The following is a 22,560-nucleotide window of genomic DNA, read 5'->3' on the forward strand; positions in this document are numbered from 1 at the left end:
AGGCAACATGATATTTTCTGTCTTGTTATCTATCCCTTTCCTAATGACTCCCAACATGCTGTTCGCTTTTTTGACGACTGCTGCACATGGAGTGGATGTTTTCAGAGAACTCTCCACAATGACTCCAAGATCTCTTTCTTGAGTGGTAACAGCTAATTTAGATCCCATCCTTTTATATATATAGTTGGGATTATGCTTTCCAATGTGCATTACTTTGCATTTATCAATATTGAATTTCATCTGCCATTTTGTTGCCCGGTCACCCAGTCTGCCTGGGACTTAACTGTCTTGACTAGTTTGGGATCATCTGCAAATTTTTCCACCTCACTGTTTACCCCTTTTTCCAGATCATTTAGGAATATGTTAAATAGGACTGGGCCCAGGACAGACCCCTGGGGGACACCACTATTTACCTCTCTCCATTCTGCAAACTGACCATTTAGTCCTACCCTTTGTTTCCTGTCTTTCCAGGACAGCCCCACAGCAATGCTGCAGTGTAGGGAGCGACCTCTGAGATGGCCGGGTGCCCACCCTCTCCCCAAGGGAGTGCCAGAGAGGTATAGAGATGGGTGGGTGCCCGGCCGGGTGCCCACTCTCTCCCCAAGGGAGTGCCAGAGAGGTATAGAGATGGGCGGGTGCCCAGCCGGGTGCCCACCCTCTCCCCCAGGGAGTGCCAGAGAGGTATAACTTATTGCCCTACTAAAGGAGAATTGCTGTTAGCTGTATGCAGTCTATGGGCTATGCCACAGCTGAACAGTTCAGATTCCAGTCTGCAGAGGGCAGTGGAGGCTGCATGGCTAGACAATTACAATATCATTTCCCTACGCATCTCTCCAGGTTCTTAGTTGACCCCATACTATCCGGGAGCATTTTCCTGCTGCCTCATCCACTCCTGGACCTCAGCCCAAAATGCTGCTCTTAGAAGCAGGGACAGGCTCTGGCAGACAGAACTCCTCCTCCTCCTCCTCCTCCCAGGGCTCCGTCCGCAACTGGGCTGAAAGCAACCTGGAATCAGGCCTCATGTGTCAGTGGGAAGCTCCTGCTGCAGCATCTTCCCCTGCTTGTTCCTGGCTGTTTCTCCCAGGCCAACTCGAGGTTTGTTGTTTTTTCTTTTGTTTACCGAATCAGCTGAATCTGGTGTTCATATAACAAGTAGGTTGGTGCTGCGGGGAAAAGCCAGGCGCTGTCACACTGGTGCATGCTGTGCACAATTCTCCACGCAGCTCCTCCAGAGCATGTCCTGCAGCCCCGTCTGCTGTTCCCAGGGCTTAATCGGTAATGAAAGAGGTGCCAGGGTTCGAGCAATTTTTGTGCTTTCATAACAGATGTGGCAGAGGGTGCCCAGGCTATGACCTGCCAAGCGCTGGCTGTTCTGCTCCTAACTTTATTCACAAGGATGCTACACAATCAACAAAATACCTGCAACTTGCTGTGTCTACACAACAGCAGTAGGGGGCGCTCTATTATTCCTTCCAGTACTGAGCCAGGCAGGAAAGTGAGGAGAAAGGGAGTGCGGGAGCAAGTCGGGGGTGGGAGGGAGAGAGGGTAGAGAGACACCAGCTTGGAAGTCCCAAAGATGGGACACTCCGTCTTCAACTGAAAGCCTCATCGGGGCTTGTGACTGCAGAGAGAATCTCCGGAGGGTGGAGATTGGATTGTGAGGCTGTCAGCAGCTGCCAGATGCTGGGGAGAACAGAATAGCCCGTGGTAAATGCTAAGAGGAACAGAGAGGGACCACAGCTTTGCCTTGGGGTGGAGGATCTCCAAAACTGGACCAGCTAGTTTGTGCTTCCCGGCTGGGATGCAGGGCCAGTCGGTGCCATGCCAACAACCGCAAGCCCTTCAAAATCATGAGCCAGCCACCCCCAAAAGCATGAGACTGGCTTAAAAGGCATGAGATTTCCCAAAACCCGCACACTCCAGCCCCCTGGTCACTTTTGTTTTTCTTCTGTACACTCCTGCCAAGCTGTTGGTATTTTGCTGGCCATGAGGCTTGCAGGAGTCAACACGACATGGTAGGTTCTATCTCACCGGCATTGGCTCTGTCACCTCCCCTGCCTCTTTGCATGGTGCCTCGGTGTGCAGCCCCAAACTGCATTGGCTTTTCTGCTGCCCTGTTACATCTGAATCTCCTGTCTCCAAGCCCTTGCTGTGCCCTCGTCCTTTTTCTGCCCCACCCCACTGCATGCCAATGCTCCACCTTTTGCATTTTCCCCTCGTGAATCTCAGTTTCACTTATTTTTAATCCCTCTCTGAAAAGTCCTTTTATATTAATTCTTTCATTGCAAACACCGGTGTTTGCAATTTCTCCTCATTTAGCATCATTAGTGTGGTTCCTTTAATATGCTGCTTATCTTCCCCCATCTTCCAGATCAGTAATGAAGGGATATTTCTCCCCAACCCAAATCCTTGCAGTTCCCTACAAGACATCTCCTTCCTATGCAACACGAGGCTGTTTAGCCTCTGTTTAAGGTTCCTTAGCCAGTCCATCTATCCAAGCCAATGTGAGTTAATTGAAGGGTGCAATTTCATGATTGTCACGGAGTGTGGGGGAGTCAGGGCCCTGCAACCCCCACTTCCTGCTATTCACCGTGACTCTCAGCCAGCCAGGATAACAAAGGTTTATTAGACAACAGGAACACAGTCCCAAGCAGGGCTTGTAGGTACAACCAGGACCCCTCAGCCAGGTCCCTCTGGGGGGCAAGGATCTTGGGGGTCCCTGCCTCTTCCCAGCCAGCCCAAAACTGAAACCAAAAACCTCTCCAGCAGGCTCTCTCCCTTTGTCCAGCTTCCCAGGCAAAGGTGTCGACTCCCCCCACCCCCCTTCCTGGCTCAGGTTACAGGCTCAGGTCCTGTCCCTCACCTAAAGTCATCCCCTGCTCTCCCATCCCCCCTGCAGATAGCCCCTACTGCGTCACAATGAGACCCTGTGTCACGGGCTTTACTAAAATCCAGCTAGCAAACACCGCCTCCCCCACTCATTTTCCAATTCCCTCTGAACAAGCAATCAGCTTGGGCGAGCAAGATCTTGACTTTATACCTCTGAGCTGTTTATTCCTGAGCGGTGACTCCGTCACCATTCGCTGATTTGTGGTCTCGTAATATTTGTTCCGTTATTTTATTAAGGGTTACGGCGAAACCCATCTGAGCTGCAAGTGGAGTGCTAGCCGGCTGCATCTGAAAAGGATACTGTGCACACGCTGTGCTAGAGAACATTGAGGTTTGCACCAAAGACTTGCAGCATTCAGTCATTTTGACTGCTTGTTACTGAATATCAATGAGAGATAAGATGGCCCCATGGCAGAGAGTGATGGATGGTGCAGGGGTCCCTTCATCCCAGACTGTATACAGGTGAGGATCTCTTCCCCAAGGAAAAGCAGTGTGTCTAAGAGGCATAGCATATGGCTCAGCCTCAGGAGTTGCAGAGTCGATTCCCAACTCTGCAACTTGCCTCCTTTGTGATCTTGGGCTGATCACATGTCTTGGTGCCTCAGTTTCCCCTCATACAAAATATGCTAACACATGTCCCAGTGAATGGGATCCACCACTGTAGCTGGACTCCAGCCAAGCCCCTCCTACTGTCAGTAATCTGCCTGTCCCAGTCCCAGCTGTGCTAAGCTGCTCTCTTCTGGGAGGCACATCCATCACACATCCAGCAGGCATAGAAACCTCTCCCAGCAGGCAAAATCACATCAGGGTTTTGCTTCCAGCAAAGAAAGTACGAGTTTTATGGTGAAAGCAATTTCCCTGGCTCCAGATTACTAACAACCACCTCAGGCCCGCAGGCTGGGGAGGCGAACAGAGATTAATTGACTTGGAGGATTGAAACAGGGTCTTAATAACTAGGTTCAAATTAGCCACCGTCACCTTTTCATCCCAGGGAATTGAAATGAAATGTGATTCTGTACAGCAGCCTTGGGTTAGTCCTGCTCTCACCGAACACACAGCCCTTTGAAAATGTGTCTCGGGGAAAGGAGGTATCTTCTGTTTTCACAGGCTCTACTATTTTCGTCATGGTATTGTCTGAAGTACATATTTTAAACCCCCATCCGTGTATCTAAACCACCACTGTTTTACCTGCAAATCAAGAGGAGGACGAGATCTGGGGGGAAAGGAAAACAGAAAGATGTGACTTGGGCCTGTTCTGTTTTTCCCGTGAAATTATAAAGCCATGTCCCAAGGCCAATGAACAGCTCTGAGTGTCCAAAGAGCAAGACGTGATTCTCCATCAGCCCAGGTGGGGCTGGGTGACAGGACGGGCGCATAGAAACAGTGGCACCCAACGAATAGTGATAACACCTGGCATTTCCCACGGCAGAATTCTGCAGTAATGGTGCAAAGCGCCCAAGGCCCGGCTTGACAAAGCCCTGGCTGGGATGATTTAGTTGGGTTTGGTCCTGCTTTGAGCAGGGGGTTGGACTAGCTACCTCCTGAGCTCCCTTCCACCCCTGAGATTCTCTGATTCTAAGAGCAAGCAGGGTCTACTGGGCCCGAGCCTGGGAATCAGACCTGCCTCCCAGTCCTCATCACTGTGGCAGGTCACTGCCTGGCCAGTTGCTCCACCTAGAAAAGGAGATAAAGACGCTACTCCCTTTTTGTAAAGTAGTTCTAGGAGATATCTCTTATTATTATTATCCTGCCCTTTGAGAGTGAGACAACGCAAGCTAACTGCTAGGGGGTCGGGTAAGCTGCGATGCTTTGGACTGGTGCTGCAGAACAATTTAACGTCACGCTTTGTGTCCCCCGCCAGCTCTCCCCAGGGAAGCGGCAGAGGCCCTCTGGCTTGGCACGTTGAAAACTCGCCTGGCCCAAACACCAATCAATGCACAAGTGGGCACAATTCTGCAGCGGCAGGGAGCAGGGCTGGTCTTTTTAATCTCTGGTGTTTGTGACTGACAGACATTGAGGAATGAATCCACAATTGTCCAGTGAGAAGGGAGGGACATCACCCCAGTGCAGATGCTTATTAAGTGGTGCCAGAGCAGGAGGGAGTGTGGCTGAATAGACCTGCCATTGGCTGGGCAGGCAGCAGGGGTGAGCTCGGTTGCCTGGCTCTGCCACTGAGGCACCACATAATCTTGGGCAACTCCCTTAACCTCTGCATGGCTCCCTTTCCTCCTGCGTACGGACCCTGAGGCAGGTTGGTAAAGTGCTTGGAGGTCACTGGGTGAAAGAGATGATGTCAGTGCTGCGTGTTGACAGGGAGATAACAAAGAAGGAGCTTAGGCAATGAGTCTGCACCAGCCCCTGCAAAGATGCCCCTGGGGGGATGGCCAGGGGGCGGGGGTGGGGCAAGAGGCCAGATCTGCTCCTTGCTAATTCCCCCTGCTGCCCTGGATTTCTACGAGCCTGGCTTTGCTTCACACGGCAGCCGAGGAAAGCGTCTCTTTGCCGGGGTGTCCTGATGTCTCACACAAGCAGCCCCGCCGCGGCGGCTGGAGAATTGACCCACAAACCCGCAGCCCCAGCGGGCGGGGATGATCCAGCCCCCCGCCGCCGGGGGGGGGCGCTCCGCCAGCCCGCCCCCTTTCTGCGCTCGCCCAGCAGCGGCTGGGGACTTTTGCGAGGATCCCTGACACCTGCGGAGAAGTTCTGGCTGGCGGGGCTCGCCGGGCTCGGCAGCGGGGGGAGCCGCGGGACCCTCCCGCCGCGCCTCGGCCGGGGCTGGAGCCCAGAGCAGCCGGGGAGAGGCGGGGGCTGCAGTCCGGGGATCCGGGCGTCTCTCCTCCCTGCGAGCTCCAGGCGAGCCCAGCCTCCGGCCCCTGCCCGGGCGAGCCGCCGCGGTGAGTGCGGGGTCCTGGCCGGGTCTGGGGGCGGGGAGGGACCCGCGGGTCCTGGCGGCTGGCGAGCTCTGCCCAGCAGCGTGCCCGGGGCTCGCCTTGCCCGCTGCATGCGGGCCTGCGAGCAAGCGCCGGCGGTGGGTGTCTGGGGGGCTCTGGGCGAGCCGGGCCAGCTGCCCAGGGCCTTGGAGAGGAGCCCCCCAGCCCCAGTTGCCCGGCGCTGCTTGCACCTGCCGGGGGGAAATGGGGTTAAAACAACCGAGCGGCCCGGCTGGCCCCCTGGCAGTGTGTGGGGGTGGGGGGAGAGCAGGGAGCAGCCGGTGCCTTGGGGTCTGTGTCCACCTGGGCATGGCTGGGTATTGCAGCAGGTCTGGTGTCCGTCCTCCCTCTCCCCATCCTCTCCATCCTCCCCTCCTGCTCTCTCCCATTCTTCTGTTTCTCCTCTGCTCTTTCCCCACCACCTCCCCTGTCCTCTGCCCCTGCTCTGCGCCTCCAGCCTCTGCCTGAGGCATCACTTCCCCGCTGCCCCCCATCTCCCCGCCCAGACGCTGCTGTCAGGGGACCCCCTTCAGCACGGCGGGCAGGGGCTTCCTCACACCCTCCTGGCTGTGGTCAGAAATGAGCCCTCTCCGGCCTGCACAGCTCTGCAGGCCCCCTCCTCTGCCCTAAGCCAGGTTCATTGCGCCCCCTCCCGTGGGGGCAGGACAGGAGTGTGCTCTGGAGTGTGGCCCCCGGGGGCTTTGGCCAGTCTGGTTTGCATGGAAAGTGAGCTGAGAGCTGGGCTCCGATGTTAAGGCCAGAAGGGACCGTTAGGGTCATCGCATCTGACCTCCTGCACAGGCCAGGCCAGACAAACTTCTGCAACAATCCCAAAGCTCCTCTTTGAACTGTAGCAGGTTTTTTGTTTGTGGGTGGGGGGCAGAGACACCCAGGCTAGCTTTAAAGGCTTCCAGGGATGGAGAATCCACCATGTTCCTAGAAGAGGGGTTCCAGCCGTTAATTCCCCCTGCTGCTAACAAAATCTGCACCTTCTTTCTAGCCTGAAGTAGTCTAGCTTCATCTTCCAACCCTTGACTCTCGTTACGCCTTTTCCTGCTAGATTACAGAGCGGTCTGCTACCAGAAATCTCTTCCCCGTGTGAGTCCTTGGAGACCATCCTCGCATCCCCTCTTGACCTTGGGTAAACTATACTGACTGAGCTGCTTAAGTGTTTCACTATAAGGCATGTTTTCCAGCCCACGAATCATTCTTGCATCTCTTTTTTGAACCCTTTCCAATTCCCTGCCCCCCAGAGTCTATCTGCTCCCTTCCTCCTCCTTTTCTTAAAAGAAAAAAAAAAGCCCCTTTATTTTAAAGCTAGGCGAACGCTTCCACTCAAATATCCTAGATTCAGTTTCAACATCAGTGTTGTGGGATTGTGTTTCAAGTAGGGGAGGCTGTGAGAAGCGGTGCCCCTAAAGCAGGGGTAGGCAACCTATGGCACGCGTGCCGAAGGCGGCACGCGAGCTGATTTTCAGTGGCCACCGGTCCAGGGGACTCTTGATTTTAATTTAATTTAAAATGAAGCTTCTTAAACATTTTAAAAACCTTATTTACTTTACATACAACAATAGTTTAGTTCTATATTATAGACTTAAAGAAAGACTTTCTACAAACGTTAACATGTATGACTGGCGCGCGAAACCTTAAATCAGAGTGAATAAATGAAGACTCGGCCCAGCACTTCTGAAAAGTTGCCCACCCCTGCCCTAGAGGAAGTGGGAAAAAAAGCAGAGACTGAAAATCCAATATAGTGTGAGAGACAGACAGACGCTGAACAAAAGGGAGGAGAGAAAGAGAGACACGACTGGATAAATGACTGCAGACAACAGGGTAACCATGTGCAGCCCTGTGGTCACGTACGCCACAATGAGACCTGCTGCACCAAAACTCCCCTACCCCTGGAGCTAAATAAATAGCTCCTTTGCTTTGACCTAGCTGGCTGGAGCCAGCCGGTAGAGGGAGACATGGCCACACGTACACTGCCGGCCTATGAAGCCCATCTCTGCCAGCCTAGTTCAGGTGCATTCTAGGGCTATCAGAGAGCGCACACATTTGTCGGCTGCTTGGGGTGAGTTTTTGGTGCTTGGGTTTTTGTCTGGGAGTGGTTGTTTTTTAATACGAGGACTCTGTTGTGGGGAGCAGCTGGATGAAAAGTTTGGCGGCGTCCCCGGAGGGGGGAAAAAAGCAGCCGGAAGGTTTGTAAACCCGCTGGCTCTGGGAGGTGCCCGTCCCTAGTCCTGCCGGACCAAATCAAGTTTGAACCAGCCTCTGCCCTCCTGTTGTGGAAAGATTTTCCCTGAAACGCTGGAGGCGGGGCAGAAAGGGCCGGAGGTTTGAAGAACACCCATGCTGACGGTGTGGAGAGGAGCAGGAGTCCACTCTCATCTGGGTCTCCAGCAGGGAAGGAGAAGTCAGGAGATGAGTTGCTTTTTCCATGTGGGGCAGGGCGAGTGGAGGGTTCTGACCCCATGCGACCTCCCCCTGCCTTCCTTCAGGCCTGGCCGAGTCCACACGGGACTCCAAGCAGGCTAGCTCTGGGGAAAGGGAGTGGGTTGTGTGGCCAGCTGGGAGAATGTGCCTCCTGTCATCTCCATCTGCCGCCAGGCAGTTTCCTGAGTCGTCCTGCCAGGCACTCGGGAGATGAGCAGATCTTGTTACAAGCCATGACCCACAGCGTGGTCCTTGCCCGGCTGCCACCGTCTCTAGTCATGGGGCAGCACAGAAAAGGGGGAACTCGCACGGTCCATCTCGTCATGCCTCCGCTGGGGGAGTCCACAGCTGTTGGCCGAACCCTTACGTGGCTTCATTTCAAGCCTCTGCGCTAAGCACTTGGCCCGTGCTTCCGAGGTCATTCTTTGGGCCTGAGGCACGTTGCGGGGAGGGGAAGCTTTGGGCAGAAGAGGGAGGACAGGAAATTGCTCCATGTGGAATTCCAGGGAATTCCTTCCTTGTGCGGAGCAGGACCCCTCTGCCTTTGGTATCCAGCGGCGATGCTCACTGAGAAGGGCTCTGAGGAGACGCGCTGAAGGCGTGTTAAAAAGCCTTAGGAAAGCAGGACTGAGGGACGGAGTGGGGGGTGGGGTCAATGATGCCCAAGTCCCTGTTTCCCCAGCGTGCTGGTCTGACACCCGAGCGACAGGGAGTGGACGTGGTTTCCCTCTGTTTGTAGCAGTGGTGTGGTGTTTCCTGTGGTGGGAGGAGGGGGATGGTCTTGTGGCTCAGGCACTGGACTGGGGCTTGGAGAACATGGGCTCAGCTCCTGGCTCCTCGGCAGACTCCCTGTGTGACCTGGGGAACGTGTCACCGAATCTCTCCGTTTCCCCCCCCCCGCTCCAGTTCTGGCTCAGTCTCCCCTAGTGGACAGTCACCAAGTAGGTGTATTGGACCCAGTCTTTGGATCCTCCCTTCTAAGCCAGCTGGCTCTGAGCAGCTTCCAGGCACTGTCTCTAGTCCTGGCTTCTCAGGCACACTCCTGGGGTGCCCGCGCCCTGTCGGGCACCTCTTTCTTGAGCGGTGGGAACCCCACAGTCCAACTGCCCTCACCTCAAGACCAGTGCTGAGCCTCCCCCAGTAGCTTGTATACGCTCCCATCGGAGCTCCACCCTCATGGGTGCTCTGAGTGATAGGCATAAACCAGGGGTTGGCAACCTTTCAGAAGTGCTGTGCCGAGTCTTCATTTATTCACATTCTGATTTAAGGTTTCGCGTGCCAGTCATACGTGTTAACGGTTTTAGAAGCTCTCTTTCTATAAGTCTATAATATGTAACTAAACTATTGTTGTGTGTAAAGTAAATAAGGTTTTTAAAATATTGAAGAAGCTTCATTTAAAATTACATTAAAATGCAGAGCCCTCCCGGACGGTGGCCAGGACCCGGGCAGTGTGAGTGCCACTGAAAATCAGCTCGTGTGCCATCTTTGGCACGCGTGCCATAGGTTGCCTACCCCTGGCATAAACTGACACCAGTCTCCTCCAAAGAGTAGTACAGAATTGCAAGATTAGGTGCATTGTGGGTAGATCTGGTTAGCCTGAGGCTTTGGAAACGTTTGGATCCACTTCACAATTTTGTGGATTGGTCATTGTTGTACGAGAGTTTTAACCCTCCTCTGGATTATCTGGAATTCTGCCTTGTTAGAGACGGGCTGCTGGACGGGCCGGCCCATTAATCTCGTCCAGGTTGGGAATTCCCTTGTGAATTAATCAGTGGAGCCATTTCTGGTCCTCCCTTGTCTGATCTCAGTTGGGAGAAAGAAGCAGTAGAAGAGAATAACCTCTTAAGAAAGGGAAATCCCATTTTCCTTTGAATGGTTCTATTAATAAAAGTCAAAGGGAGGAAAAAGATACCAAACAACCACCCAGAAAACAGAACTGCCCCTAGACAGAACCGGTTTTTCCATGCGACACTAGCTCATCTTTGAAGCTGAAATGTCGGCTTCTATTGGCCTTAAAAATGAAGCCAGCCAGCCTCATGCTACTTTGACCCCACTGCTTTTTTAGTTGTGACTTACTGTGACCATTTTGTGATTGCGCATTTCATGCATTCTGGCCCAGTGGGCAAAGAGGTAGGACTCTTGGGTTCTATTCCTGTGTCTGGCACAACCTGTCCTTTATCACCTTGGGCCAGTTACTTAACCTCTCTGTGCTTCAGTTACCCTTGCATAAAATGAGAGTAATGATGACTGATTATTTGAATTGTGGGAGTGCCGAGCAGCTGCCTCCCCACTGTGCTAGGTGCTGTACAAACATAACAAAGAGATCGTGCTAAGTATGGCTTTATTTTTATTAACTCGAAAAGGCCAAGCTATTGCGGGCTTAATGCAGACAGCCGTGTGATACAAAAGCAAGTCTGATGACTACATGTAGATATGCAAAAGAGTTAATTCAATACAAGAAATATGAACCGTGTCCTTCAATACGATTGTATAAGGATAATTAAAAATCCGATAGGAAGCTGCCAGTTTGACAGCCTGTTGATTGATTTGGTTTAATTTAATCTAATTTAGGTATTCATAGACATTTCTATGGTGCTCATTAAGACCTCAGCAGAGTGGGGTGGGAGAGAGAAACAGCCGCTGGAAAAGAGACGGCACAGAGAGATGAATTATAGATCCAAGCTGCAGCGAAGAGTGAGGGGTTGGCTCTGGGGTTCCAGTATAGAGGAATGAAGGGAGTTTTTCACGTGCGGCCAACGATTGTGTTCTTATTGCGAATCTCAGGATGTTTGATGTCTGTTTTAAGGCCCCATAAGATTGCGGGAGAATCACCGCTTTCCTTTCAAAAGGAAAAAGGTAAACTGCAGCCATGGCGGTTGCAAAGAAAAGCCTGAAACCTGTGCCGGGCTCGTGCCCAGCAGGCTCAAAAACCAGAAGACAAATAAAAAGGGCCCCAAATTTATTATTTCTTTAAAACAAAAAAAAAACAACACAAAAACCTCAAGATTTTAAGCCAATCCCATGATTTTTTTAGGGGATGATTCATGATTTTTGAACGCTTGGGATTGCAGCAGTGAGTAAATTAAGTTCAATGAGCCAGAATTCTTCTCCCATTAATGCTAGTGCAACGCAGCTGGCTTCAGTGTCACTGAGAGCAGAATTTACTCAGCCTCAAAATTGCGACAAGAATTTGCTGTGCTATGGGTTGGAAAGTCTGTGGGCCGTTCCCATGCTTTCCAGTGGGTGGGCTGAGCTTCCCGGGCCCTCAGCTCTTATCGGGAGTGCCCAGCCTCTCTCAGGAGGTACTTGGGACCCAGTCGTGGCAGGTCTCTGCTTCCCAGCCAGAGTCCAACCAGACCCCCTACCACTTTTCTCTGGGTAAAGCGCTAGCCGTGTTCTCCGTTATCCTGTTACCGCTCAAGAAAGAGACCGTGGAGTCATCGTAGATGGTTGTTTGAAAATATCTGCTCAGTGTGCAGCAGCAGTCAGAAAAGCGAACAGAGCGTTAGGAGCCATTAGGTAATGGATAGCTAATAAGCCAGAAAATACCATAATGCGACTCTATAAATCCATGGTGCCTTGAATACTGTGTGCAGTTCTGGTTGCCCCATCTCAAAAAGGAAATATTAGAATTGGGAAAGGTACAGAGAAGGGCAGCAAAAGAGTAGGGGGATAGAACAGCTTTCGAAGGAGGAGAGATTAAAAAGACCGGGACTGTTCAGTTTAGAAAAGAGACCACTGAGGGGGGATATGAGAGAAATGATGTGGAGAAAATGACTAAGGAAGTGTTATTTACCCCTTCACATAACACAAGAACCAGGGGTCGTCCTGTGATATTAATAGGCAGCAGGCTTCAAACTGATATGCTTAACACAGTCAACCTGTGGAACTCCTTGCCAGAGTGAAGGCCAAACGTATAACTGGGTTCAAAAAAAGAATTGGATAAGTTCATGGAGGATGGGTCCATCAATGGCTATTGGCCACGATGTTTAGGAACGTCACCCCATGCTCTGGGTGTCCCTAAACCTCTGATGGCCAGAAGCTGGGACTGGATGACAGGAGATCACTCAAGATTGCCCTGTTCTGTTCATTCCCTCTGAAATATTTGGCATTGTCCGCTGTCGGAACACAGGCTAGATGGACCATTGGTCTGACCCAGGCTGGCCATTCTTATGCTAAGCTTCTGGAGATATTGAAACCGGAATAGGCATTTTTAAAGTTTGCTTGGAAATGTCTGGCTTTATTAGCGATGTATCTATTGCTCTGAGGCCCTATAACTAATCACTGCAGTCCCCCCTCTAAGCCATGATACGGGCCTGAATTAAACATTTAATTTGGAAGCTGATTTCAATAGGATCAATTTCCAGTCTTTAAATACCAAGCGCAAATACATCCAGATGCCCTTGTCCTTCTGTGCAATCAATGTGGCCTCTTCTAATCTATTTTTCCTTGGCCTGTGAATAACTCCTGCTCAATCCAGCACTCCCCAATCTGTCTCTGGGAGTTTGTGGCATGTTCTCTGAGCCTGTCTCATTGCTGAGACACTTGTCTATTTCAGGAAGTCTTTTTTTGATGCCGAGGAACACTGGGCAAAATGAACAGACCACTGCAAGCAGTCTGGAATATCGGTGCAGTGATGAGCTGTGCTGCCACTGACTTCCGATCTGTTTGGGTTTTTATATCGTGCCCACCGTCACTGAGCACCCTCCTTGCTATTTCAAATTGTCTGAAACTTGTAGCTGTCTCTCGACAACTCTTCGCGGTTGGCGGCGTTGATAGTAGTGTGTGTGGTGTAGCCTTTGGATTGAGCCGGGTGATGTTTGTGCTCTCTCGTGGTCCCCCGTGACCATCTTGGTCCAGTCACTAAGTTCTGTCTCGTAAAATTTGCGAGTAGTTGATGGTGTCGTTCTGCTGGATCACAGCTGCCGTGGGAGGCTGTAGCGTGAGAGGAAAGTGACCTCTCGCCTACCGAGGGCCAGTCCTATGGAGATCTTTGAATATCAGCGCTGACGTCTTGAACTGGATTCTTTAATATTTGCAGTGATTTTTCCATATGTACCTATCAAGGACCTGATGCTGTCCTGGTAGGGTGACCAGATGAGACGAAGAAAATATCGGGACATGTGGGGGGCAGGGGTGTCCGCCGGCGGAGCAAAAAAAACCACAGTGTTGCTGGCAGAGCGAAATATCGGGACAAATTGCATCCCGAGCTAAGATCGGTCAGGACGCAGGACAACCACCCAAATATCGGGACATCTGGTCACCCTATATCCTGGTGACTTTAATTTTCTGTAGCATCTGCTATCAGCCTGTATCCCAAATCTCTTTACAAAGTTAAAAAAGAGGAGCATTGTGACTGAGCAGGGAAATATCCTTGGTTCCAGCTCTGCCACTGATTCACTGTGTGACCTGGGGCAAGTCACTTCACTATGTGCCTCAGTTTCCCTGCCTGTACAATGGATGTAATAGTTCTTGCTCCAATATGTGGTGTCATACATATTCTTGTCCAATTGGCTAGCCACTCTAACTGCCTTTTTGTGATTCTCCATTCACTGCTTGTAGTGGGGCGGCTCCCCCACTCCTGCAGAAAAAGGGTTAAAGTCAGCCCTGGGAGAAGGTGGTGGCTGGGAGCTGCTAAACTGGGCTGCTTGGGGAAGCGACCGCAGCTGGACCACGCCCCAGTCAGGCCCAAGCTGGCCTGGATAAAAAGGCTGTGAGCCAGAGGCCCAGGAGAAGTCTCACTCCAGGCCGGGAGAGAGCAGGGCCTGGCTGCCTGCAGGAAGGGCACTGGGAGTGAAGCAGGGCTGGGGAAAGGCCAGAGGAGCAGGGGAGCTCCAGGCTGGCGACTCCCCAGGCTGCAGGGCCTGGTCCCAGGCCTATAGAGGTACGGGGAGGCAGAGGAAGTCAGAGGTCCGAACCCCCTTGCCTATGATGAGTGGCTTGTACACTGCAGTCTGCCCCAGGGAGCGGGGGCTTGGTGGTGACTGGCAGTAGCCCAGACTGAGGCGAGGTGGGGATTAGAGGGTGGGGGTTTCCCAGAGAGGGGAGACCCACGGAGACTGTGGGGGTACTGCAAGGGGCAGATCCCCAGGGGAAAGGGGCACTGGGGTCCGGGAGGGACACGGGGCCAGCTACAAGCGGGACACCCGCCTGCAGAGGAGGCCCAGACTGGAAAAGAACTAACTCCCTGAGATGACCAGCAGGAGGCGCCGCAGGGGTGAATCCCGCACGTTTACACTGCTCTTGTACCAACCAGCCCCTTGATTAATGACCGATGCTCCTCTTTTAATAGGGAGAGGATAATACGTCTCTACCTCTGTCCTAGGAGGGCCGGGAGTCCTAATGAATGAATGTTTGTAAAGCACTTTGAGATGCTTGTATGAAAAGAGCTATTGAAGTGCAACGTATTACTGTGAATTAATTACAGACGCCCAAGGTGCAGAGACATTGTGTGGTGAAGAAAGGGTAGTGGAGCAAGCGGCAGAGGGACAGCAAACCAAATAGGCGAGGGAGAGAAATGTTTAAAGTGGAGATATGAAGAAAGACAAAGGAAAGTAGTAAATCTTGAAAAGGTGACAGCACCGGCTCTGGCTGGCTGTGTTAGGAGCACTGATTTGACTTCTGGGCTTTACCGGTTGAGTTTTGTGGGAGGCTGTTTTTCAGGCGCTTCGGTACAGTTCACCTTTACAGACAAAGGAAATGCTTCTGCAAGGATTGACTCCCAGGATTGCGAGTGCACCCAGAACAGGAGGCTACATGTTCGACATAAGCAATGTCAGCTGCCCGTGGGTGCAGTTGCTGCGTGTCTGCCAGGGTGTGCTATTGTCTCCTAATGGCTGTCTGACAGACAGCATCAGAGACCTGTTACTGCTGCCCACGGAGAGATCTCCTTTGGCAAAGGTGATGGTGGAGGCTTGTGTCTCTGGAATGGAAAGACCCACGTTCTCGTCCTGTCTCATTGTGCACAGGATCTAGTTAGTGATTGTCTGTTTCTGCAGCACATGGATTTGTCTGCGTTCTCTAAATCCCTGAGGAAAATGTGATCAGCCCCCCAGGAGAGGCTCAGGGGATCTAGTATCAGAGGGGTCACCGTGTTAGTCTGGATCTGTAAAAAGCAACAGAGTCCTGTGGCACCTTATAGACTAACAGACGTATTGGAGCATGAGCTTTCGTGGATGAATACCCACTTCGTCAGACGCCTGTAATGGAAATTTCCAGAGGCAGGTATAAATATGCAGGCCAGAATCAGTCTGGAGATAACGAGGTTAGTTCAATCAGGGAGGATGAGGCCCTCTTCTAGCAGTTGAGGTGTGAACACCAAGGGAGGAGAAACTGCTTTTGTAGTTGGCAAGCCATTCACAGTCTTTGTTTAATCCTGAGCTGATGGTGTCAAATTTGCAAATGAACGGAAGCACAGCAGTTTCTCTTTGAAGTCTGGTCCTGAAGTTTTTTTGCTGCAGGGTGTGTGTGTGTAATATCTCTGTGTGTGTCCGTGTGTGTGTGAGAGAGAGAGAGATTGCACACACACACACACACACACACACACACACACACACACACACACACACACACACACACACACACACACACACACACACACACAGTAAAGTCTCTTCCTATCTATACTGTCTGGGCCAGGTTTTGCTCTCAGCTATAAATCTGCTATTGTGTGGCCAGGAAGGCTGAAGTGTTCTCCTACAGGGTTTTGTATATTGCCATTCCTAATATCTGACTTGTGTCCATTTATCCTTTTACGTAGGGATCTAGTGGAGCTGCGCTTCTGGAAGCACTTCTGGGTGGGCTCCGACAGCCTCGTCTATTTCTCTCCTTAATCATGTCAGTGTCCTAAAAGTGGCGTTGCTGGAAGTCCTGCCCCGAGGGGAGGGTGTCCAGCTTGGTTTTCTGCACCAGGCCTAAGGAGCGCATCAGTCCCAGAGCGCACTGCCTCTCGTGTTTGATTCCTTAAGGGATATCCCAGGCAGAGCAGAAGAACGATGCTCAGGGATCTGCAGGAATTACACTGGGAAGTGGGTTAAATAGCCTTTGGCTAATATGTAGGAGCTAAGAAATAGCATCTCTCATCAGAGGAGCCCAAAGAGCTTTACAAATACTCACTAAGCCTCTCTCTGAGGCAGGTGGTGTTATGCCTCCCCATTTCAAGGCGGGGGAACGGAGATAAGCAACTTGCACCATCACACAGCTAGACGGTAGCAGAGCCAGGAATCGAACCCAGACGTTTTCCCTCCACACACACTGCTGTATATGCTAGGCCATGCTGTCCACAGCACGTGCTCAGTCGCTGCTGGGAAGATCTACCTGCTAGATAGACGGGGTCCAATTCTGCTCTCGTTTACAGCAGGGTGAACGTGGGGCAAATCCATGGACGTTCGTCTCCTTGGTGCAGATTTGCACTGGCGTAGCTGAGAGCAGAACCTGGCCCAGACAGTATAGATGGGGAGAGACTTTAGTGTGTGTGTGTGTGTGTGTGTGTGTGTGATCTCTCTCTCTCACACGCACGTGCACACATACAGATATTACACACACACACGCATGTAAGGATTTGGTTTTAATAGAACTCCTATCAGTAGACGCGTGCGGGAGAGAGGGCTGTGTTACAGGTGGATGGAAGGTTGAATGCAGAAATCTTAGCTGTACTTAGCTACCCCGAGGAGACCGCAGGCTGTTGCACTGCCCTCCTGTTTGAACAACGCCAGCCACACTGTCATTGCTCAACAAACCCCTAACACAAGAGGGGAAGTGCCGGGTTTCCCCTCTGGGCTTGGCAGCTCGATGAGATAAGAAAGCTCTGTCTTCATCAAGCTGTTACTTCCCATGCCACTCACGGCATTTAAAAACTAATAAATCCTTCTTCCGTTCCACTTCTAGTGCGGCGAGCCAGCTCCATGCCTCTGCAAGCTCCCACCTGGGCACGGAGACCCAGCCTGATGGGATGTCCATATTTGTGGCCATGTCCGGCGTTCAGCCAGGTTCATCTCCCTTATTAGGCCCCTTCCCAGCACTGCCGCTCAAAGGTGTCTTTCACAGCGGCTTTGCCGATCGGCTCCAAGAGCCCCTCGCTGCTTCCAAAAGAGCCGTCAGCCAGTAGGGGCATTCCGGGAGCGGGCTGGGCTTCACAGCGTCCCTCGCTCTCCCTGGGCCAAATTCTCTCTTATTGGTTTTGGGGTTTTTTTTTCTCTTTCCCTCTGAATTTTTCACAACCGTCGCAATCTGCAGCAAACCGCTCTCATGTGTAGGGCGACCAGACAGCAAGTGTGAAAAATTGGGACTGGGGATGGGGGGTAATAGGAGCCTATATAAGAAGAAGACCCCAAAATCGGGACTGTCCCTATAAAATCGGGACCCTATTCGTGCCCAGCGCAGGCCGAGCAGAGCTCCCCAGTTGAAAGTCCAGCGCCTGTCACTCTGGCTGCACGGCAGCCAATGAGCGAATGAGCCCCCCGCCCTGTCCCCGCCTTGATCTTTGGCTGCCCGAAGCCGCACAGCTACTCTGGTTGGAATGTGCAGTCTCCACCAGGACAGATACAGGGTATGTCTACACTACGATTGCAGCCAGTTTAGCCACCCCCGTCTAGCTAGATCAGTACCAGAGCAGTGAAGCCACTGCAGAAGGGGCTGGTCAAGCCCACCTGGAGCTCTGGATAATTCTTCAGGTGGCTACTCCGCACTAACTCCTGTGCTGCCCATGGCTTCACTGTTCCAGTGCCTGCATTAGCTCGATTAAAGCTAGCTTGGGGTAAGTCTGTGGGAGTTGCAGTCAGGCCCCGTGCCGGCGGCGCTGCCCCGTGCCGGCGGTGCAGACGTCCCCGCCGCGGCGCTGCCCCGGGCCGGCGGTGCAGACGTCCCCGCCGCGGCGCTGCCCCGGGCCGGCGGTGCAGACGTCCCCGCCGCGGCGCTGCCCCGGGCCGGCGGTGCAGACGTCCCCGCCGCGGCGCTGCCCCGGGCCGGCGGTGCAGACGTCCCCGCCGCGGCGCTGCCCCGGGCCGGCGGTGCAGACGTCCCCGCCGCGGCGCTGCCCCGGGCCGACGGTGCAGACGTCCCCGCTGCTTGCTCAGACCTCAGCCCTTCTCTGGGAGAGAGGTTTCCAGGTTCTCCTCACAGGCAGCTGTTACTGCGCCCTCAGCAGGCATGGGGCTCTGGGTTACTCTTGTTAATTTAAGACAATAGGATCGAGTCATGAATGGAATGCTGGGTATGTGCCACCCTTGCCCTCCGCTCGGTGGAATCAGAACTGCTCTGTTGTGTATCCTAGGCCCTGCGCTGTCAGCACCAGCAAAGATCCTCCTTGGGCTCGAGTGGCCAGGCCCCTGTGTGTTACAGCAGTTCTGCTGCTGCCTGGCCATTCGGTTCCAAGCAGAGCTGAGTGGCAGCTGTGACATCCTAAATCGGCTGTGGCTATCGCTGCAATACACGCCTTTATTCGTGGCGGGCGAAAGGGGCCAGATTGGCAACCGGCCCTGGAGAGTGACGTCCTCTTTCTATTCCCAGAACAGGGAGCTGCAATCCTGACTCACGGGGGCCATTTCTAGGGGCCAGTGGGGAAGCAGATCTCCATGGACCACACACAGTCTCTGGCCTCCCGCCCCTGCTGAGGCTGCCCAGAAGAATCCTGGCCCCAGGGGACGGGGAACTGAACTAAAGTTCCCAGCTCATTTCCAAAGGCCCCTGAACGCAGACAGGAGTATCCTGAAATGGGTGCAAGCCGAAGGCCTCGGAGAGGGGCCTTATTCAGTTCCCAATCCCAGGAGCCATCAGTGCACTGACTTTTCCCTCCCCCCGCAGAACAAATGATGGGCATCTTTCCCGTGGATTGGGGCCTGCAAGGGATGTTTAGCTATTGTAGATTTCAGGTATAGGGCGACGGCAGAGACTGTGGCCTAGTGGTTAGCGCAGGACGCCGGGGTTTCGCGCCTGGGTCTGCCACTGACTTCCTGTGTGGCTCCGGGCCCAATGTGACACGCAGGTTCTGCAATGCCCCCTCTTCCTCAGCCAGAACGAAGGGAACCCGTAGCCAGGCTATGCACCTCTGGCCTTTTATCGCCTGCTGCCTGCCACACACAACATGGAGCCTCTCTCCCTCTGAAGTCACGGGGGAAGGTTCTCCCTGGGTTGGGTCTCTGAGGTATCCACAGAGGGCAAAGCCTCTAAGCAGTGAGTTTCCAGATGGTGCTTCTCAGTCTCTGCCTACTTTGTGTTAATGATGCCAGGTTGGCTTCGACTGCCCACTGCTGCTGTTCGCTCACATCAGCTGCCTGTTCCTAAAGGGGACGCGGGCAGGGCGGAGAGTAAACCTGCTCTTGCTTTGGCGTCTATCTTCTTGCTAACCCTGGGCAAGGTTTGAAAGAACCCAATACTTCAGTGCTCCTTTATCATTAATGCCACGTGTCCGGCCCTTGTGAGCAACCCTACGATAACAAACCCCCGTGTGCATCCCAACCCTCAGTAACAACCTGCCGAGAGCAAACTGGCAGATACGGCCCTTCTGAGGAGCTCTTCAACGACAAAACCATCGGGAGGGTCCCTAGCCTCCAGGAGCAACCCTACAATAACACCTCAGTGCTGAGCATGCTCTCAGGGCTAAACAAATATTAAGAACTAAGACGTGCTGACCTTAACAACCGGTGTGCGCACATAACTGGCTGGGTGTGTGTTACAGGTCCCATTCTGTGCCGATTCACAGAGGATGAGTCTGTAACGTAGCCCCAGACTACCGTGCCGGGGCATTTTAGCTCAAGCCGTAGCAAATCACACTTTTAACCTTGGAACTGCCCGGTGAGTCAGCCGTCATCCATAGCCCGTGGCCGTCATCCACAGCCCGTGGGGGGAAACCCGTGTTAGTAAGAGCTAAGACAGATTTCTGTGTCAAGCTCTCCAAAGTCTTAGTTTTTAATAAGCGACAGTGAGTTAATGAGAGAGAATTTTAACCTGAAGCCTCAGGTTTTTGCTTGCAGGAAAAGAAAACTAGAAATTAGGGCTGTCGAGCGATTAAAAAAAGTAATCGCGTGATTAAAAGAATTAATCGCAATTAATCGCGCCGTTAAACAACAATAGAATACCATTTATTTTAAATATTTTTGGATGTTTACTACATTTTCAAATATATTAATTTCAATTACAACACAATAGAAAGTGTACAGTGCTCATGTTTATTTTTTATTACAAATATTTGCACTGTAAAAATATATATATTTTTTTCAATTCACCTCATACAAGTACTGCAGAGCAATCTCTTTACCATGAAATGTAACTTACAAATGTAGAATTGTGTACCAAAAAAACTGCTTTCAGGTGACATTGTAAATATAAGAAGTGAGCAGCATTATCTCCTGCAAATGTAAACAAACTTGTTTGTCTTAGCGATTGGCAGAATAAGAAGTAGGACTGAGTGGATTTGTAGGCTCTAAAGTTTTACGCTGTTTTGTTTTTGAGTGCAGTTATGTAACCAAAAAAAAAATCTGCATTTGTAAATTACACTTTTATGATAAAGGGATTGTACTTCAGTACTTGCATGAGGTGAACTGAAAAATACTATTTCTTTTGTTTAGCATTTTTACTCTGTGTGTGTGTGTGTGTGTGTGTGTGTGTGTGTGTGTGTGTGTGTGTGTAATATATAATAAAAATAATAATATAAAGTGAGCACAGTGCACTTCGTATTCTGTGTTGTAATTGAAACCAATATTGAAAATGTAGAAAAACATCCGAAATATTTAATACATTTCAATTGCTATTCTATTCAAAGTGCGATTCACTTTTTTACTCATGATTCATTTTTGTGAGTTAATCGCGTGAGTTAACTGCGATTAATTGACAGCCCTACTAGAAATAATATTTAGCCTTAGACTCGTAGGCGCCAATCCAGGAAGTGGCAGAACAAACCTGTCTTGATCCTGCAAAGCACTTAACCCCACGATTCCCATTAAGTGGGTGAGGAGCCCCATTGATTCAGTCGTGCGACGTACATGGGTAAAGCTACCCGGGTGCTGAAATGTTTTGCCAGCTTGGGGCCTGAGCGCTCAGCACCGTGCAGGATCAAGCCCTTATACACTGTGATGCTCAAACAAACAAATCCTCCCAATCCCTTGGAATAGGTAATGATTGTTGTTGTCCCCGTTGTACAGAGGGGAAACTGAGGCACGGACTGTGACTTGCACAAGGGAAGTCAGTGGAAGAGTCAAGGTTAAAGAATCCGCTAGACCATCCAGTGTTGACATGGCAGGGACACTTCATCACAACGAAGCCCACGCTTTCACCCCTGACCCCCGGCCCTTCTTCAGAGAGAGGAAAATAGTACTTTGGCTATTACTGGTACCACTGCAGTGCCTCCGAGTCCTAGCCGTGGACCCGGAACCCCGTTGTACAGCTCCTAGCGCAGCAGCAATGCCGTCTGCAAAGGGATCCGGATTCTTCCTCCTCTCCAGGACTCCCCAGAAGCCGGGAAATTCCGTGGGTGGCCCTGGGCCACTGTTGTGCTGCTGCGTGTGTTTTTCTTTCAGAGGAGGCCTAAAGCCAGGGCTTTCCACTCGTGGCCGTTAATGATCCCATGGTGCTTTTTGCAAACGTAAGGGTAACGATCCCAGCATTTGGCTGAATGCCAACTTGGATCATCATTAAGAGTTTCATTGCTCTGGGTGCAGGAAGCAAGAACAGAGATAGTACCTGCATGATGCTGCTACGTGTCAGGGCCATTTTAAGTCTCCTTTTGTCGCTTTTCCCATCCGATTTACACAGACGTGGTCGTGGCACAGTTGCCATTTTGGTGTACAGATCCGTTCCCGTTCAGAGGATCCGCCCGTCCTTTGAAATGACAATCTGGCCTTCTTAAATTCCCATTCCATGTGGTATTCCTCATCACCCCTTTTGGGTGCTGTCGGACAGCTGATCTGCACTGCTTACTAATGAGAAGCATGGAAATAAAAATGCAAAAAACGTAGGGAACTCTGATACTAAGGCGGCACATCCGGATACAGAATTGGGCACACGGAGGGAGTATATCTTAGAGAGCTGGTCGGAGCATGCGGCGGCTTCATTAACACTGCTGGGTGATCCTTCTCTTTTGTATTTGTGTTCATTAGCGTAGGTTTCTTCCTGGATTTTGTCTTCTCTCTAAATGGGAATGGTCTTCAGTGAGCCCGGCAGTGTCCCTTGTCTCTGTGCTCTTCCATGCAATTTGCTGGCGTTTCATCCAGCAAACGCTGCACTGTGGCGAGCATGAAAAATTCAAGAGGAGGGGGACATGAGGAATCAGCAAAGATGAGCGAAAGAGCCCCCTGGAGTGGCACCAGCCAGAGAG

The 22,560-nt window shown here is 51.8% G+C and overlaps 1 protein-coding gene across 2 annotated transcripts in view; it reads left to right on the top strand.

Annotated features, from left to right (window-relative positions):
* Nucleotides 1–5,641: 5,641 nt before the first annotated feature.
* The window catches only part of LINGO3 (leucine rich repeat and Ig domain containing 3), a 110,052-nt gene continuing 93,133 nt past the window's right edge, over nucleotides 5,642–22,560 (top strand). For both annotated transcript variants that reach the window (XM_044999044.1, XM_044999043.1), the window contains exon 1: nucleotides 5,642–5,783. The gene's annotated coding sequence lies outside the window, so the exon portion shown is untranslated. The remainder of the gene's footprint in view (nucleotides 5,784–22,560) is intronic.

This window comes from Mauremys mutica, chromosome 24 (genome assembly GCF_020497125.1).
Source record: "Mauremys mutica isolate MM-2020 ecotype Southern chromosome 24, ASM2049712v1, whole genome shotgun sequence".
NCBI lineage: Eukaryota > Metazoa > Chordata > Testudines > Geoemydidae > Mauremys > Mauremys mutica.